The sequence below is a fragment of the Plecotus auritus genome (assembly GCF_963455305.1).
Source record: "Plecotus auritus genome assembly, chromosome: 3".
NCBI lineage: Eukaryota > Metazoa > Chordata > Mammalia > Chiroptera > Vespertilionidae > Plecotus > Plecotus auritus.
In genome coordinates, this window is record NC_137772.1 from 158,461,304 (window position 1) to 158,480,982 (window position 19,679).

General features: G+C 44.0%; 1 long non-coding RNA gene across 1 annotated transcript; it reads right to left on the minus strand.

Moving 5' to 3' along the window:
- Positions 1-379: 379 nt before the first annotated feature.
- Positions 380-18,334, minus strand: LOC308245511. The gene is made up of 3 exons (XR_013960291.1): positions 18,286-18,334; positions 5,120-5,170; positions 380-1,471 (listed from the first exon to the last, which is right to left on the minus strand). It is a non-coding gene; the product is annotated as an uncharacterized lncRNA (long non-coding RNA).
- Between the last annotated feature and the right edge of the window lie 1,345 nt (positions 18,335-19,679).

Genomic DNA, 19,679 nt, shown 5'->3' on the forward strand with positions numbered 1-19,679 from the left:
TATCTCGCTCTCTCTCTTCTTCTGGCACCCCCATAATTCTGATGTTGGTACACTTGAAGTTGTCCCAGAGTCTTCTTACACTATCTTCAACTTTTTGGATTTTTTTTTTTTGCTTTTTGCTTTTTCGGTTGAGTGCTTTTTGCTTCTTTGTATTTCAATTCTTTGACTTGATTCTTGTGTTCCTCTAGTCTGTTTTTGGGTCTCTGTATAATATTTTTTATTTCAGTCAGTGTATGTTTAATTTCTATTTGGTCCTTTTTCATATCTTCGAGGGTCTCCTTATATTTATCAGCCTTTTCTAGGATATTCTTGAAAAGCCTTATAACCATGGTTTTGAATTCTATATCCAGTCATTTGTTTTCCTCCATTTCTTTTGTTTGTGATCTGTTTCTTTGTTGCCGCATTTTCACTGCTTCCCTGAGTTGGTAAGGTAGATTTGTGTGCTAGGTTTCCTATATGGCCCAGTGGGTCGGCCTCCCCAGTTAACCTGAGGTGGACACTCTTGGTGCACCCCTTTGTGGACTGTGTGTACAGCCTTGTTGTAATTAAGTCTTGATTGTTGTTGGTATCACTGGGAGGAATTGACCTCCATGCCAGTTGGCTGTAAGGGTCAGCTGTGTCTATGCTGGGAGAAGTTCGGTGCTAGAGACAGCCTTATAGGATTAGACTTGCCAAATTGCAATAGCCTCTGTGCTCAGCTTGGATGGGGTGAAGTCTCAGGGCGGAGCAGACAGTCTTGGCTTCCCGTCAGCCTTGCCCTTGCACGCACGCACGTGCCTTCAGACCTCTGCCTTCCCCGGCTCCCGAGTCTCTGCCCGAGAGTCCAGATTCCCCCCACAAGAGCATGTCCCCAGGGGCTCGCCTGGAACTGGGGTTCAGTGCAATCAGAACTGGGGCTCAGTGCAGTCAGGAGCTTCTGACTCCCTTCCACTAGGGAAAGCCTATGGCAACCTCTGCAGCCTTTGTGCGCACTGGCACGCGTGCACCTTCAGACCTCTGCCTTCTCCGGCTCCCGAGTCTCCGCCCGAGAGTCCAGATTCCCCCCTTAAGAGCGTGGGTCCCCAGGGGCTCGCCTGGAACTGGGGTTCAGTGCAGTCAGAACTGGGGTTCAGTGCGGTTGGGGGCTTCCTTCCCCCTTCCGCCAGAGAAAGTCAGCCAGGCTCTCAGCCGCCCTTCCCTCTCCGCGCACAAAGACCCTTTGCCGTACCTCCAATTCCCTGTGAGCTTTTCTCTTTCCTTCTAGTTGTAGAATTTTCACTCAGCCAGCTTTCCTGTGGTTCTGGATGGTGTCCGTTCTGTCTTTTAGTTGTAGTTTCGAAATAGTTGTGCTAGGCAGCAGCCTAGGTGCTTACCTATGCCGCCATCTTGGTTTCTCCTCCAATCCCAAGGTTTTAAATATTGTCTACATGCTGGCCACTTGATGATGCATTATGGAAAGGGGATTTTATATGCCGAGGTAAATACAAGTTTTCTGAAAAAGAATTCAAAATTTTAAGGAAGATGGAGAAGAAGAAAGAGGAAGAGAAGGAGAAAGAGGAAGTGGGTGGAGGCGAAGGAGGAGAGGGAGAAGAAGTCTGCTCCACTCACATGCTTTGCAATAGAAAAAAATACAAATACAAAATGCTGGTGTCCTGCTCTGGGACGGGCCCTTGGAAGTGAGGGGCCTTGAAGCTGGGTGAATGCTACAGCTTAAGCAAGGGCGTGGAGACAGGAGCAGAATGATATGAAGAAATCAGTAAGGGGACATGGCTATTTAAAAGTCAGGGGATGAGAAGAACCAAGTTAGCAGCATAGGTAAAGACCTGTACTTGCTGCCTCTCACAACCACATAAAAAATAAAACTAAAATACATAACAACTATGATCCAGAACCGCAGGAAAGCTGGCGAGTGGAACTACAACTAGAAGTAAAGAAGAAAGCGCATTGAGACTGGTAGGAGGTGCAGAGGCGCAGAATGGGCTGGCACCCGGGTGTGCCGCTTTTTCAATCAGGAGGGAGATACATGCTCCTGCTTGCTCTGAGCTCTAGTGCCGGGCAAGACTCTGGGAGACCCAGACACCTATGCAGGATCGTGGGGGCAGCTTTCTTCCAGATGGAGGTGCTCACAACGGTCACTGTTCCTGTACTGGGACCTCCCTGGTGCAGGGCTGACTGGCAGCCATTGCTGTTTGCTCCGCCCTGGAGATTCCCTGAGACCCTGCTCTACCCAATTTACAACCCCAACCAAGCTGTGGGCAGCGGCTTTTGCATATGAATGGCCTGTCCTTTCTCAGCCTAAAACCTGTCAAATTAGCTGCAGCTGGGTCAGGGAGCACCAAAGCTATCAAAAGAAGGCCCAAGGCCACACCAGCACCAGCCTGCCTTGCTTCACAGCTGGGCCTTGTCTAGGCACTTCCAAACCTGATACAAAGAGAAGGAATCTGCAGATCTCTCTGTAGCTCCTGCTGGGTGGCCCCAGGCAGTGGCTGACTTTGTACCTCCTTCGAGATCCAAGAGCCAGTATAACCAGTGGTCAGTGCGAGAACATACCAGATTACAGCTCTTCACATTTATAAGTGACACACCCAAGGGGCAGACTCAGTGAACACCAAAGCCCCACTGAAGCAAGGCCTGCCCCATAAGGGTGTCTCTTGCACAGCAACTCTTCCAGTGTAGACACAGCTAGTCCTCACAGCCAATTGGCCTGGAGGTCAATTCCTCCCAGTGATACCAACAGCAATCAGGCTCAACTACAACAAGACTCTGCAAACAGCCCACAAACGGGTGCACCAAGAGTGTCTACCTCAGGTGATTGGGGAGGCTGAGCCACTGGGCCCTATAGGACACAAGGCCACTCTATCAACTCAAGGAGACTTAGCAGCTACCCAATACATAGAAACAAACACAGGGAAGCAGCCAAAATGTGGAGACAAAGAAACATGTCACAAATGAAAGAAATGGAAGAAAGCAAACTACTGGATATAGAGTTCAAAACCACAGTTATAAGGTTATTTAAGAATCTTCTAGAAACCTTTGAGAAACTTAGTGAGACCTTCAAAGATCTTACTGAGAATGCCAAAAAAAAATGGAAAAGGACCAGTCAGAAATTAAGCATACACTGACTGAAATAAAAAATAATTTACAGAGATTCAACAATAGACTAGAGCAGCCTTGGGCAAACTACAGCCCGCGGGCCGGATCCGGCTGTTCTATCGGTTCTCTTGCTCTCCCCTCCGCTCCTTTACTTTGAATTTATATTAGTTCACACAAACACTCCATCCATGCTTTTGTTCCGGCCCTCTGGTCCAGTTTAAGAACCCATTGTGGCCCTCGAGCCAAAAAGTTTGCCCACCCCTGGACTAGAGGATCCCAAAAATCAAGTCAAAGATTTGAAATACGAGGAAGCAAAAAACACCCAACCAGGAGAGAAAAAAAAAAAAGAATCCAAAAATATGAAGATAGTGTAAGGAGCCTCTGGGACAACTTCAAGCGTACCTACATCCAAATTATGGGGATGCCAGAAGAAGAGAGAGAGCAAGATATTGAAAACCTATTTGAAGAAATAATGACAAAAAACTTCCCCTACCAGCTGAAAGAAATAAACTTACAAGTTCAGGAAGCTCAGAGAACCCCAAACAAGAGGAATCCAAAGAGGACCATACCAAGACACATCATAATTAAAATGCCAAGGGTAAAAGACAAAGAGAGAGTATTAAAAGCAGCAAGAGAAAAACAGTTACCTACAAGGGAGTACCCATACGACTGTGAGCTGATTTCTCAACAGAAACTATGCAGGCCAGAAGGGAGTGGCAAGAAATATTCCAAGTGATGAATAGCAAGAACCTACAACCAAGATTATTCTACCCAGCAAAGCCATCATTTAGAATTGAAGGTCATACAAAGAGCTTCACAGAAAAGAAAAAGCTAAAGGAGTTCATCACCACCAAACCAGTATTATATGAAATACTGAAGGGTATTCTTTAAGAAGAGGTATAAGAAGAAAAAGGTAAAGATAAAAAATTATGAACAACAAAGTGACAACAAAGGCATATCGATCAACAAGTGAATCTGAAAATTAAATGAGTAAAAAATCTGATGAACAGAATAAACTGGTGAATGTAATAGAATCAGGGGAATGGAAATGGAGCAGATTGACAATTCCCGGGGGAAGGGGGTGTGGGGATGTGGGAAGAGATTGGACAAAGATCTTATACGCATGTACTAGTATATAGTACCTATGGACGCAGACAGTGAAGAGGTGAAGGCCTGAGAAGGGTGGGAACCGGGTGGAGGGGAGCTATGGGGGTAAAAAAGAGGGACATTTGTAAATAAGCTTAACAATAAAGATTTTTTTAAAAATGGGGGGGGGGGAGTCAGGGGATGATTACAAAAAAAAGTCAGGGGGATGGGGTGGGTGGGAAAAAAAAATCACCAAATGTGAACCATTTGCTCTTTGACCTCTATTTATTCCGATATTTGTAGTATAACAACCTGAAAACATCATTTGATCTGGGTTTCTAAAAAATGGTACATAACTCATTGTGAGGGGGAAAAAGGAGAGAGTCTCTGTGGGCTAATTAACAACAAAATGCTCCTGAGATAGAAAGCAAATGCACATGCCTCTTCATTTTCAATACCTTTTCCATGTTAAAGGTTCTCTCGTTGTTTCTGTTACAAGCTGTGTTTCACACAGTAGCACCCTCAGCTAAAATTTGTAAAGAATTCTTTCTTTCCATATTGAAAAGACCTGGCAACTTTGATATGACTGTAGCTTGCACCCCCCCCCCCCCAATTCTATGTGAGTACAAACATGTAAAAATATTTATACATCTCCCCAATCTATAGAAAACCATTTTGGGGTCTTGAAAACAGTCTCTTTACAGATGGAGAGAATGTGAGAGAAATGCCCTCTGTGTGCTGGCTAAAAACTGTAATGCCTGCTCAGCACTGTGCCTCCTCTCATAACAGGGGATGCTCTGCTGAATGAGCCCTTGTATGTCAAGATTCAAAAAGTTCTTGTTTGCTCTGGGCGAACAAAGCTCTCACAGACAGTGGGATCTGCAGGGTAGCCACCAAGTGTGTTAAACCAATGTTCCCTCCACCGCATTGCCGAATAGTTTATCGTAATGGCAGTTCTCACCTTCATGTATAGAGGCCGGTGTTCGCCTCGCCGTCCTGCACAGAGCTCCCACTGACATCAAAGGAAGTGACATAGAACAGAACCCCATGGTGTAAGGAGAAACAAGCAGCATCTGATCAGAATCAGGCCATATTTTTTTTTCATTCTTTCTGTATAACTGGCTAAATTCATATACAGAATATCTAAAGGCCACCTTTCACTTCAGCAGTTTATTAATTGTCAGACATACATGCACTTATTGGGGAGCTCGACACTGAACTGCTTATTATGTAGGAAGGGAAGGGAGGGGTGGTGTTGTAGAGAAATCCATCCCAACCCCAACCCCACGTTTTTCTTGGTCTACAGGATCCCCAAGAGACCCAAGTGATTGGAGTAGCTTAGTGGCTCGTTTTACTTAAAGCTGGCCTTGAGACAAGGAGGAGGAGGAGGAGAAAAAGAGGAGAAGCAGAAGGAAGGAGAGGAAGAGAGAAAAAATGTAAGCATGTTTAAATCTCTGGATAGGGAGATCCCTTTCTAAGCTTAAAAGCAAGTCACTAAAGATTCGTAAGTTTAACTACAAAAAAATCAAAACTTCTACATGTCAAAAATTAAAATAAGATCAGACTAAACGGCAAATAAAAAGCTGGAGAAAATATTGGTGACATCTTTGACAGGTAAAGGATTAATATTCTTAGAATTTTTTACAGATTGGCTAAAAATATAACAAAATAACTTTCAGATGGATAAAGAAATGTTTCACCAAATATCTAAAAATGCTTAACAAAAATATTTAACAAGATTTCTAAAAATGTAAAATTTCTTTTTTTTTTTTCCAAATGTTTTTATTGATTTTTCTTAGAGAGAGAGGAAGGAAAAGGGATAGAGAGATAGAAACATCAATGAGAGAGACATCGATTGGCTGCCTCCTGCACACCCCCTACTGGGGATTGAGCTAGAGCCTAAACTTTTCAAATTTAAAAAGCGAGACTTTTATTCAGCAAAAGACACCATAAGTAAGTGATAGGACAATTCACAAACTTCTCTTTGCAATGAAAGAAGATATTATAACAACATATATTACATCACTGGACCTAGACAAGGGGTAGGCATCCTCCTTACATTGCTGTTTCTTTCTTTTTTTTTTTTTAATATATATTTTATTGACATTTTACAGAGAGGAAGGGAGAGGGATAGAGAGCTAGAAACATCGATGAGAGAGAAACATCGGTCAGCTGCCTCCTGCACACCTCCCACTGGGGATGTGCCCGCAACCAAGGTACATGCCCTTGACCGGAATCGAACCCGGGACCCTTCAGTCCGCAGGCTGATGCTCTATCCACTGAGCCAAACCGGTTTCAGCTACATTGCTGTTTCTAAACTTACTCATTTCTTCTTAAAACTCTCTGTCTTGATTAACATTATCTGACTATATACCCCCACTTTGCTCTTTGCTATACCCATCCTCCTATCCTGAGATTTCTCTTTCCTTAAAGGTTTTAGCTGGTAATTCAGTCATTCCAATACTATTCTCATCATAATGCTTGCTGACTTCAATATCCATTTACTAATAGGGTCCTTTCAATAACCTAACTTCTAAAGTTTTTGTCCATCTTTTCTCCAATAATGTTGACTTCCATCTTAGCCACTCACTAACATGGTCATGTCTCTAGAACTGCACTGTTCCATATGGCAGTTACTAACGTCATGTTGCTTTTAATTTAAAATGTGTTAACATTAAATACAACTTAAATTTCATTTCCTTAGCCCATTTCTAATAATCAGTGCCACCAGTGGCAACAATAATAGATAGTGGGTATGCAATGCTTGGGATCTTGTCATTGCCTATAACTACAACTCTTGCATAATGTCAATATTAAGTATCACACTCTCTGTGATGCTCAGTAATTTAAAAATTGTGTTAACTTTATTGGAGTCACATTGGTTAATCACATTATATAAATTTCAAGTTTACGACTGTGCTTTTTTGTTGTTGTTTATTTTTATTTAAATATACATATATATTAGAGGCCCAGTGCACGAAATTCATGCATGGGGGTGTGTCCCTCAGCCCAGCCTGCACCCTCTCCAATCTGGGACCCCTCGAGGGATGTCCAACTGCCCGTTTAGGCTCGATCCCGGTAGGACTGCTGGCTTCCAACTGCTCACCTGCCTGCCTTCCTGATTGCCCCTAACCGCTTCTGTCTGCCAGCCTGATCACCCCCTAACCACTTCCCTGCCAGCCTGATTGATGCCTAACTGCTCCCCTGCCAGCCTGTTTGCCCCTAACTGCCCTCCCCTGCAGGCCTGGTCACCCCTAACTGACCTCCCCTGCAGGCCTGGTCACCCCTAACTGCCCTCCCCTGCAGGCCTGGTCACTCCTAACTGCCCTCCCCTGCAGGCTTTGTCCCTCCCAACTGCCCTCCCCTGCTGGCCATCTTGTGTCCACATGGGGGCAGCCATCTTTGGCCACATGGGGGCAGCCATCTTGTGTGTTGGAGTGATGGTCAATTTGCATATTACTCTTTTATTAGATAGGATAGAGGCCTGGTGCATGGGTGGGGGACAGCTGGTTTGCCCTGAAGGGTGTCCCGGATCAGGGTGGGGGTTCCCTTGGGGTGTGGGGCGGCCTGGGCGAGGGGCCTGTGGTGGTTTGCAGGCTGACCACGCTCCCCGGTGACCCAACCAGAGGCCCTGGTATCTGGGGTTTATTTATCTTCTATAATTGAAACTTTGTAGCCTTGAGCAGAGCTAAGCCTCCTGCTTGCTCCGTGGCCGCAGCCATTTTTGTTGGGATTTATTTTTCTTCTATAATTGAAACTTTGTATCCTTGAGTGGAGTCCAGGGATGGCCAGGGTGTGCGGAAAGCTTGGCTTCCTCCATTGCCGGGGAAACCCAAGCCTCCTGCTCACTCTGTGGCTGCAGCCATCTTGGTTGGGTTATTTTGCATACTCGCTCCTGATTGGCTGGTGGGCATGGCTTGTGGGTGTAGCGGAGGTACGGTCAATTTGCACATTGCTCTTTTATTAGATAAAAGATATATATATATATATAATTTCAGAGAGGAAGGGAGAGGAAGAGACAAAAACATCAATGATAAGAGAGTATTACTGATTGGTTGCCTCCTGCACATCCCCCACCAAGAATCAAGCTCACAACCTGGGCATGTGCCCTGACCAGGAATTGAACCATGACCTCCTGGTTCATAGGTCAATGCTCAACCACTAAGCCACACTGGCCAGGCATGTTGTTTTTTAATCCTCACCTGAGGACATGCTTAGAGGGAGGAAAAGGGGGGAGAGACAGAGAGACAGAAGAGAGGAGGAGAGGAGAGGAGAGGAGAGGAGGGGAGGGGAGGGGAGGGGAGGGGAAACATTGATGTGAGAGAGAAACATTGATTTGTTGTTCCACTTATGGATTTGTGCATTCATTGGTTGACTCTTGTATGTGCCCTGACAGGGGATCGAATCCGCAACCTTAGCATATTGGGATGACGTTCTAACCAACTGAGCTACCTGGCCAGGGCTCCACTGGATCTTTTCTACCATCCTAAAAACACGGGTTTATTTCTTCCATCTGAAAAAAAAAAAAGACTATTGACCTCAGTTTTCCCTCCAGTGACTCCTCCATTTCCTTCCATCACCTTTTAGCAACAATCCTTGAAAAAGCAGTCTGCTCCTATGAACCAGGAAGTCATGGTTTGATTCCCAGTCGGGGCACGTGCCAGGATTGCTGGCTCAATCCCCAGTGGGGGGTATGCAGGAGGCAGCTGATCAATGATTCTCTCTCATCATTGATGTTCCTATCTCTCTCTCCCTCTCCCTTCCTCCTGAAGTCAATAAAAAATGTTTTGTTTTGTTTTTTAAAGAAAGAGCAGTCTGCTGCACCCACTATCTCTAACTTCTCTCCTACTCTCTTTTGAATCCACATTGATCAAGTTTTTGCCCTATACCATGTCATCAATTCTCTTGTCAAGATCACCAAAGATTTCCACATGGCTAAACCTAATAGCCAATCTCTGTCCGCATCTGGCTTGACCTATTAGCAACATGTGACACAGTTGATCCCTCCTATCTTCTTGCAATGCTTTGCTTGACTCCTAACCTGGCTTTTCTCCCTCTCTTACTATTTGTCCTTCTCAGTCTTTGTTGGTTTTCTCCTATCTCCCTGACCTCTGAACATGGAAATACTGTTTATCAGTCTTTGAATTTCTTCTCTTCAATGTCTGCACTCTATGGTTTACAACTGTTTGCTTTTTCCCTTCTATGAGTATTGTATATCCACACCCTTTGGATTTGTTTTGATGTATCTCTTCTGTGCACAGTATACATCCTTGTCCTATTGTAGGGCTGGACCATGTGACTTTTTTTTTAAAGTATATACTCCTTTTAATTTACTTATTTTTAAATATGTTTATTTTATTTTATTTTATTTATTTCAGAAAGGGGAAGGGAGAGGTAGAGAAAGATAGAAATATCAATGATGAGAGAGAATCAATGATCAGCTGCCTCCTGCATACCCCCTATTGGGGATTGAGCCCACAACCCAGGGCATATGCCCTGACAGGGAATCGTACCGTGACCTCCTGGTTCATAGATTGACACTCAACCACTGAGCCACACCGGCTGGGCCATCCATGATTTCTTACTTTTGCTTATATTTCTTGCTCAATTTATCAACAAATCATATTAGTTCTACTTTCAAAGTAAATCTAGAATCTGAAAACTTCTCACTTCCCGTTCACTGGTGCCACTAGCCCAAGCTGTTATCATTTCTACCTATTTACTGTTATAACCATACCAATCCCCCTACCAATGGGTTGGTCACCTTTGTTTTCTCCATCCATAGTCTCAGCTCCTAACATTACTAGAGAAAGTTCTCCTCAAGTAGGAAAACAAAATTAATCAGTAACTAACCAGCAAATACCCCCTGATCTCAGCTAGGTCATAGTTACTCACAAGTTATCTTTTAATTTTCTCTAATCACTTTTTACCACCTCAGTATCACCTTAGTGCAAGCCACCATTATCTCTTACCTGGATAATGTTTTTTGACTGATACAAATGTTATTTTTCATGCTAAAATTTTTATAAATTTTATTGTATCAGACACAATTCAAGAGCAACAGTGACAAGTGAACTAAAAAGTAGCACTTTGGGGCACTTCTATTCATTTTACTATCATAAGCATGTTTTACATGAACAGCAACAATAGTTATAATTTACAGAACTCTCCAACTTGGAAATTAAATAAGTGTGCTATGCCCGGCTCAGTGGTTGAGCGTCGACCCATGAGTCAGGAGATCAGGTTTCAATTCCCGGTCAGGGCACACACCTGGGATTATTTGCTGATTGAAAGTGACAAAAAACAAAAATAAAAAACAAAACAACACGGGAGAACTGGCTGTGGCCTACTTAACTCAGTAATTAATATTAGCATCACTAAATTGTACACAGCATCAGCTAGGAATATTCCTAACAAAAATGTTTAACTTAAATTGAAATCTCCAGTTTACGGGTAATAAGGTGTAGATGAACATGTTAGATGACATAAAACAAAGAAACAATCAGACAAATCCAGAGGTGAAAGATTAGATAGGGACAATGGGACCAGTTCAACAATTCAGTAACATAATAAAGAGGGAAGGGAGCATTGTTGAAGTCAAAAGAGAATTAAGCCCTGGCCTGTGCGGCTCAGTAGGTTGGAGTGTAGTCCCATACAGTGAAAGGTTGGAGCTCGTGCAGGAGGCAATCGATTAATGTTTCTCTCTCCCTTCCTCTCTCTCTAAAATTATTTTTTTAAAACACACACACACACACACACACACAAACATGTCCTTGGGTGAGGATTAGGAAATAATAATTTTATTTTTATTAATCTTCACCCAAGGATATTTTTCCATTGCTTTTTAGGGAGAATGGAAGAGAAAGGGAAAGACAGAGCGAATCATTGATGTGAGAGAAACACGTTGATTGGTTGCCTCCTGCACCAGCCCTGAACCAGGGCCCAGGCCAGGGAGGAGCCTGCGTGTCCTTGACTGGAATCCAGGACCTTTTGGTCCGCAGGCTGATGCTCTATCCACTGAGCCAAATGGGCTCCCCTACCTTCCACTCTCTCTAAAAAATCAATGGGAAAATATCCTCAGGTAAAGATTAACAAAAAATAAAATAAAAATAAAAACCAAGCCCTAACAGGTTTGGCTCAGTGGATAGAGCATCAGCCTGAGGACTTAGGGGTCCCAGGTTTGATTCTGGTCAAGAGCATGTACCTTGGTTGTGGGCACATCCCCCAGTGGGAGGTGTGCAGGAAGCAGCTGATTGATGTTTCTCTCTCATCGATGTTTCTAACTCTCTATCCCTCTCCCTTCCTCTCTGTAAAAAAATCAATAAAATATATATAATAAAAACCAAAAAAAGTCATATCTTCTATAATTTAATTTAAAATACTTCAGGAAAACAGAGATGAAGCAAATAGCTAAATCTACATGCAAGTATATTGGTACCTGTTATGATACTTGACTTTTCTGTATATTTTAAATTATAATAAAATTAAATGTAAACTTAGTAATAGAAAGTGATAAATAGTCTGAGATGGTAACTGAGTCAAAGTTGCTTTTACTGTGAATCCTATCTAATAAAAGAGTAATATGCAAATTGACCATCACTGCAATACACAAGATGGCTGCTCCCATGTGGTCAAAGATGCCTCCCCCATGCGGACACAAGATGGCCGGCAGGGGAGGGCAGTTGGGGGCAATCGGGCTGGCAGGGGAGCAATTAGGTGTGGATCAGGTGGCAGGGGAATGGTTAGGGAGTGATCAGATTGGCAGGCAGAAGCAGTTAGGGCAGCCTTGGGCAAACTACGGCCCGAGGGCCGGATCTGGCTGTTCTATCCAGTTCTCTTGCTCTCCCCTCTGCTCCTTTACTTTGAATTTATATTAGTTCACACAAACACTCCATCCATGCTTTTGTTCCGGCCCTCTGGTCCAGTTTAAGAACCCATTGTGGCCCTCGAGTCAAAAAGTTTGCCCACCCCTGGGTTAGGGGCAATCAGACAGGCAGGCAAGCAAGCGGTTGGGAGCCAGCAGTCCTGGATTGTGAGAGAAATGTCCGACTGCCCGGTGGGATCGGGCCTAAACAGGCAGTCGGACATCCCTTAAGGGGTCCCAGATTGGAGAGGGTGCAGGCTGGGCTGAGGGACACACCCTACCCCATGCATGAATTTCGTGCACTGAGTCTCTAGTATGTTTATAAGCTGAAAAAAGGCAATATGAAGAGAGAGGAAGGAACTGATTGAACAAGTCGAACAAGTGGGATAGGATAGAATATAAGGACAGGTGAAAAGTTCAGACCCAGAAATGCTTATCAGCTCCCATTTCTGAGAAAAGAGGGGCAAAAAGTAATGAGTGAAGAGATGAGAGCATCCTAAAGTGGAGACCAAAAAAAAGTGGAGAAAGCCAATATAGAGAATGGCCCTTGAGTGGAGGAAGGTTAAGAATGGTAGATCAAAAATAGAGATGGGCCCTAGCTGGTTTGGCTCAGTGGATAGAGCATCGGTCTATAGACTGAAGGGTCCTGGGTTGTGGGCTCGATCCCCAGTGTGGGGTGTGTAGGAGGAAGCCAATCAACTATTCTCTCTCATCATTGATGTTTCTATCTCTCTCTCCTTCTCTCTTCCTCTCTGGGAAAAAAAAAAAAAAAAAAAAAAAAAAAGAATAGTGATGGGAGACCGGCTGGTGTGGATCAGTGGCTGTGCATTGACCTATGAACCAGGAGGTCGTGGTTTAATTCCCAGTTCCCAGTCAGGGCACATGCCTAGCTTGAGGGCTTGATCCCCAGTGGAGGGCGTGTAGGAGGCAGCCAATCAATAATTCTCTCTCATCATTGATGTTTCTATCTCTCTCTCCCTCTCTCTTCTTCTCTGAAATCAGTTAAAATAAAAAACAAAAAAAAGAATAGTGATGGGTATTTGAGAATGAGAAAGTTCTGAAAACGATGCTGGATAAATTCTGCAGGAATGCAATCCTGAAGAGAGGTGTTACTCAGATGAAGTTAGATAGCATTCATTTATAGTGAACCCAATCAGCGTGATTTTATGATTTCCTTTGGGGATGTTCAAAAATCTGGAAATGATAGGAGGGATAAATGCAGATGGAAAAAAAAAAGATTATATATCTTTTGTCTGGTTTGTCTCAGTGGTTAGAGCATCACCCTGCAGACTGAAGGGTTTTGGGTTCAATTCCCGGTCAATGCCCTGTACCTTGGTTCCTCAGTTTCGGGTCATGCAGGAGGCAACCAATCGATGTGTCTCTCTCACATGGATGTTTCTCACTCTCCCTCCTTCCCCATCCCTTCCACTCTGTCTGAATATCAATGAAAAAAATATCCTCAGGTGAGGTTTAAAAAATAAAAATAATAAAAACATATATTTAAATCTGGAAACGGAGGAAAACCACAGAATGATAGATTTACCCTAGAGTGGAAAATGAAAAGGTGATAATCCTACAAATTAAATGGGTGATTGTGGCTATTTCTAGGTTTTAAATTAGGCCATACAGAACTAGCGTCTCATAGGAAGCCCCCTGTGTAACATCAAACATTGAGCTTGCTCACAACTGGCTTTGGGTAAGATTGAAAGGGTATGAATATTAAAACAAAAAAGGCTGAAAGGAATAAAAAGTTGTTTGCTGTGAAGGAAGGATTAATGGGAGTGAAGGTGTGGAACAAGTAGAGGAAATAAGTTGTAGTCAAGACAGGAAGCACAGGGGGAGAAAGCCTGGAGAATATAAAATTTCAAGTGGTGGTGAGGTCCCAGGCATGGCCAGGTGATGTGTAACTGAAGAAGACTCTATTAGCCAAGTTATTAGCTGAATACTAGAGGGCTGGTGCATGAATTCGTGCACTGGTGGGGTCCGGCTGTCCCGCCCCAATCAGGGCCAATTGGGCCAGGCTGGCTGGGGGGAGGGGACACCAGAGGTTGGCCAGCCAGCCCACCCCTGATCAGGGTGGGGGGCCGATCTGGGGCAGGGCCGGCTGAGGGAGGGGCCATGGGCAGTTGGTGGGCAGGCCCCGCCCCTGCCCCCTGGTTGAACTCCGGTTGGACTCCCGGTAAGGGGACAATTTGCATATTAGCCTTTTATTATATAGGACTAGAGGCCTGGTACATGAAATTTGCGCACTTGGGGGTCCCTCAGCCCAGCCTGTGCCCTCTCACAGTCTGGAAGCCCTCAGGGGATGTCCCTCAGCCTGGCCTGTGCCCTCTTGCAGCGCCACCGGCTGGGTAGCCTGGGCCTCCCTCTGTGGGGAGATCGTGGAGTCCCCTTCCCTGATTGATTACCCCACCAACCAGTGGACTGGGCCTCCCTATGTGGAGCTATCATGGGGCGATGGCGGGTCCCCCCAACCAAACACATCGCACCCACCTTGGCTGGCCTGGCGCGAGTGCGTGTCATAGCGTGGTGGTCTGGATGGTCATTCTGCTGTTCGATCGTTCAGTCCATTTGCATATTATGCTTTTATTATTATAGATTATTATAGATGAACATGGATGTAGTAGACAGTCTATAAGATAGCCCCCAATGATCCCCACCTCCTGTTACTCACACCCTTGTAGAATTCCCTCCCCTGAGTGTAGACTGGACCTAGTGACTTACTTCCAACAAATAAATAAGGCAAAAACGATGGGCTGTCTCTTCTGAGATTATGTTCCCAAAAGACTCCTGCTTCCATCTTGCTTTTCCCCTCGTTTGCTCTATGAAGCCAGCTGCCATATTGTGGAGAGACCAACCAGGCAAGGAGCTGAGAGGGGCCTCTGGCCAACAGCCCAGGAGGACATGAGGCCTGTCAACAGCCACCCCAGTGAACTTGGAGCGGCTCCTCCTCACCCAGCCTCAGGTGACTTGGGCCCAGCTGACACCTTGACGGCAGCCTTGTGAGCGACTCTGAGCCAGAGGATCCAGATAAATCTTGCCCAGATTCCTGATGCACAGAAACTGTGAAGTAGTAAATTCTTGTTGTTTTAAGCTGATAAGTTGGGACGATTTCATAGATAACTAATAAAATGGATGTTGCCTCTTGAGAATAACAGGAGACAAGATAGAGAGGAAAACCATGAGCCAGGAGCAGGGGTTCAGAAAGATTTAAAGCTTCTCCACGTTTAATGTGTGTGCAAATCCCTCCAGGGTCTTGCTGAAATTCAGATTTTGATTCAGTAGTTCTGGGACCTGAGGTTCTGCATTTCTAACAAGTTCCCAGGTGATGCTGATGGGGCTGGTCCTTTGAGAAGCAGGGATCTAAAGTGCCCTGAAGATTAGCAGAGGTTAGCAGAGAAGATGGGTAACAGGTGAGTTAGGAGAATCCAAATCAAAATGCTTATGGATGGGGTCGAGTTGTTCACTAAAATAAGGAGGCATGCTAACAGTGAGCCGGGCCTGAAGTGAGGCCAGAAAAGAATATAGATGGATCAAATAAGCAGACCAATCTGGGTGAAAATGTAAAGTATTGAGTGTTGCCTGCAGCTGCTTTTCCATGGTATGTTTAAACAGGTATCTCACAGTTAAGGGACAGAATTCTCTCTCTCTCTTCTCTCTCTCTCTCTCTCTCTCTCTCTCTCTCTCTCTCTCTCTCTCTCTCTCACACACACACACACACACACACACACACACACAATTGCTCTTAATATCTATCCATATCTACTTAATAGAACCTGACTTAGAAAAGGTCATTAGGATAAATGAATAAGTTCCTTCCTTCCTTCATTCGTTCGTTTGTTCGTTCATTCGTTCTGCTACCCTGAACTGAGCACTTACTATGTGCTAGGAAGGAGGAAACAAAAGTGAGTAAGAGTGTCCCTGCCCCAGTTATTGAAATAGCAGGGCACCGGTACATGGAGAAGTGCTAGACGACAAGGTGCTGGTGCTATAACAGAGGTATAAAAGTTATGGTGGCCTGGCCAGGCAAGGGATTCATTTTTCCCAAAGGCTCAGGGCTAGGAGAGGCTCACAGAGTAGGTGAAGTCCTCTTTACGTTTACTGTTTCGCTGTGTAGAGATGAGGAGTGGGTTGATGGTTGGGAAAGATTGGCCTTCTAGATTTTGCAGGGAGGAGCAGATATTGAGAAAGGGAATCGGGGAATTCTACGTAGATCAATTTGTAAATAAATCTCTCTCGGACCCTGTCCTTGTACCAATAACTTATGCTTGCACAGCAACAGACTTCTAACCTTTGTTTGGTTTCCTCTGTGGGAAGAAAAACTTGCACACTGGCCAACATAAATATATTGCCCCACTTGGCTGTTACAATTGTAAATGATTAAATTGATTTTCTGATACAAATCAGACTCACATGAGTTTGGGATGCAAGAGCCAGTTTTTCTTGGGCCTGATCAAGCCAGGATAAGCCAAAAGTGAGGATCCAGATTGACAAAGACAGAAAACCTGGAGAAATCAAGAAGTGCAACATCTTTCCAGACCATCAACCTCTACACAACGAAACAGTAAAGTAAAAAGGACTTCATTAATGATTACATTGTTTACTGAAAAGCACTAAAAAGGCAAATGCCGTAAGATTTAGGGCTGGGCGCAAGGGGGAGAACCTTAAAAGAGAAGCTAAAAATACACTCATGAACATATTTGAATAGATACTAAAGTTCAGATGCTTCAGCCATTTGTGTGCATTAATAGTGAGCGTCAGCACCTGCTTTTATGCCTTCAACCATGACAAATACCGATAAAGAGAAGAGAGTTTGGTGAACTGCTCCTGGGCCTCTTTGAAATTGTACATAAGGTCAGTTTGACATCACACACTAATGTTCTGCTTGATCGAGTCTGACCAGTTTTTCTCTCACTTAATAGGGCAATTCTTTCCCTGCTCTGTGAGTCCTCTCTAGCCTTGAACTGCTGTGGCAGCAATAACTGGTGTAGCTACGGGCCCAATTTGCACATGTGTGCATGAGCATCCTAAGCAAGGCTGCGGTAGGCTTCCATGCCCTGCCTCGTTTGACTGGACCCAAACCCTGCATCCCAACAAGAACCTGCCCTGAGTCCTTAGCTCACCTGGATGTACTGAGGTCTTAAGGTTTTAAGTTCCACGTCTGCTTTACTCTTCACAGTATAAACTCCTATGTGAGTGACCCCACAAGGAAATCCCAAAGGCATCATTTTCCACATTTAAATTTGTATGTCACACTTATACTGAGGATCTAATTTACATACAATACCAAACATTTGGTCACTTTTTGTCTAGTCTTTGTCAGTATAACGTATAAGTGCATATTTTTACAGAGTTGAAATCAGTGTGCTCATTATCCTGTTCGTTATTTTTATTCCACATTTACCTCCTTGAGATCCACATAGTTAGAAACACACTCATGCCTCAGTGTAGAATGGATTCTTATCAGTTAAAATAGGTGCAGAGGCCCTGGCTGGGTAGCTCAGTTGGTTAGAGCATCATCCTAGATACCAAGGTGGTGGTTCAATACCTGGTCAGGGAACATACAAGAATCAACCTATGAATGCACAGGTCAGTGGAACAACATATTGATATTCTTATATCTCTCTCCCTTCCTCGCTCTAAAAATCAACAAATAATTTTTTTAAAAAGTAGGTACAGCGTATTCAGTGTATTGACAGAGCAGGCTCTGCTTAGCCTGCTGTTTATTGCTGGGTTTGGGGTTGTTTCCAGTTTTTTAAATAAAGCTGTTACATACAGCCTTCTACAAATTGCTCTCTCTTCTTTTAGGCTATTAACTTGGAACATACTTCCCCAAGAGAGGATGAATGAGCCAATGGCTGGACAGTGAGGAAGCACTGAAGGTTGATAAGCAGCTGAAGGGCATGCTCAGATTTTCATCTTTAAAGGTCTGTCCAGTGAGGATAATACCTATTACGGGGTTTATTATGAACATGAAATGAGGTCAACAAGGTGCAAGCACAGTAAAGAAGAAATTGTGCAGCTATAGATTATTATCCTCGGGATTTTGTCAGGAAGGCTAATTATTAAAGTCTAACCAGTGTTAACTGAAGGTCATCAATTTAGTCACACCCTCAAAGTGTTTTTCCTGGGCTCTTATTTTATCTTTGCATGCTAAGGATATGCAGCGCCTCGAGAAGCAGTGAACTTCCACGAATAACCACTAAAAACAGGCCTATTCTTTATACCATGAACAAATGCCTGTTTCCGGAACCCAGGCCTACCTCGGAAGCATGGAAGTGGCCCACTCTGCAGCTTGACAACTTCCGTGATCTGAGAAAGAAAAGGAGACATTATGTAGTCTAGACACTGGCTTAAGGGCCAGCTCCTCACATTTCTCTTCTCTCTTTTCATTCTATCCATGGTAATCCTCTTATTATATTGAAGTCCTGTTTTTGCTTCTCTTTCTGTTCTTACGTGCTCACAATGCCCTGGTGTCACCACCTCTGGGCTCCATTTTCTCCTCTGGAAAATGAGGAGGTGGTCTTGATGGTCTCTTCTAGCCCTTGCAGCGTGGATCTCAGAGGTTCTATGGTTCTGTCCACTCTCTCTGGAGGACAAGGCCCAGTCTGGCTCCAACCCAGTGTCTTGTTGCTTCAGTTTCCCTAAACCACCAGTCACTGGCTCTTCAGGGAAATCTTTGTCAAAGTGTGGCATCTGAGTCACCTTAAAGCACACTAAAATGCAGATTCCTGGGCTCCAGGCCTCCTTAATCAGAGTCTCAGGGGTGAGGCCTGAGAAGCTGCTTTATAAAAGACAAGCATGGCCCTAGCCAGGTAGCTCAGTTGGTTAGAGCATTGTCCTGATACTACAAGATTGTGGGTTCAATTCCTAGTCGGGGCACATACAAAAATCAACCAATGAATGTATAAATAAGTGGAACAAAACAAACAAACAAAAAACAACAACACACGATGTTTCTCTTTCTCTCTCCCGTCCTCTCTCTCTCTCTCTCTTAAAAAACAACAACAAAAAAACCCCACAAATATATTCAATACAGATGATCCTGAACCAAACTGTGAAATGCCACCTTAGAGTAATTCCTCCCCTTGCAAATTCATTCATTCTTCACCTTCCCAGTATTCCCTCTTATCCTTCAAGGTTGTGCTTCTAAAACAGTATCACCAGAATCACATCAAAGACAACAGATTCACAGGACTGGCAGGCATCAGAGAGATGCACAAGAAAGACCTTTTCAATCCCATTGAGCCTCAATCCTATCTGTCTACAATTACCTGATCTACTGCCATTAAAGCTGACACTAAATGTGGCATCAGAAGATTTCCATGGATTTAACTGTGTCCCCTGACCCCAAATGCATATGTTGAACTCTAATTCTCAGTACTTCAGAATGTGACCTTGTTTAGAAATAGAGGTATTCTAGATGTGATTAAATTATGATGAGGTTAGACTGGAATAGGGTGAACCTCTAATCCAATTTAACTGGTGTCTTTATATAAAGGGAACGTTTGGAAACAAATAGATACACACACAGAGAGGACACCATGTGAATGTGAAGGGTGAGGCACCTACAAACTAAGGAAGAGCAAAGATGAAGAGAACCACCAGACACCAGGAAAGAAGCATGGAGCAGATTCTCTCTCCCAGCTTCCGAAGG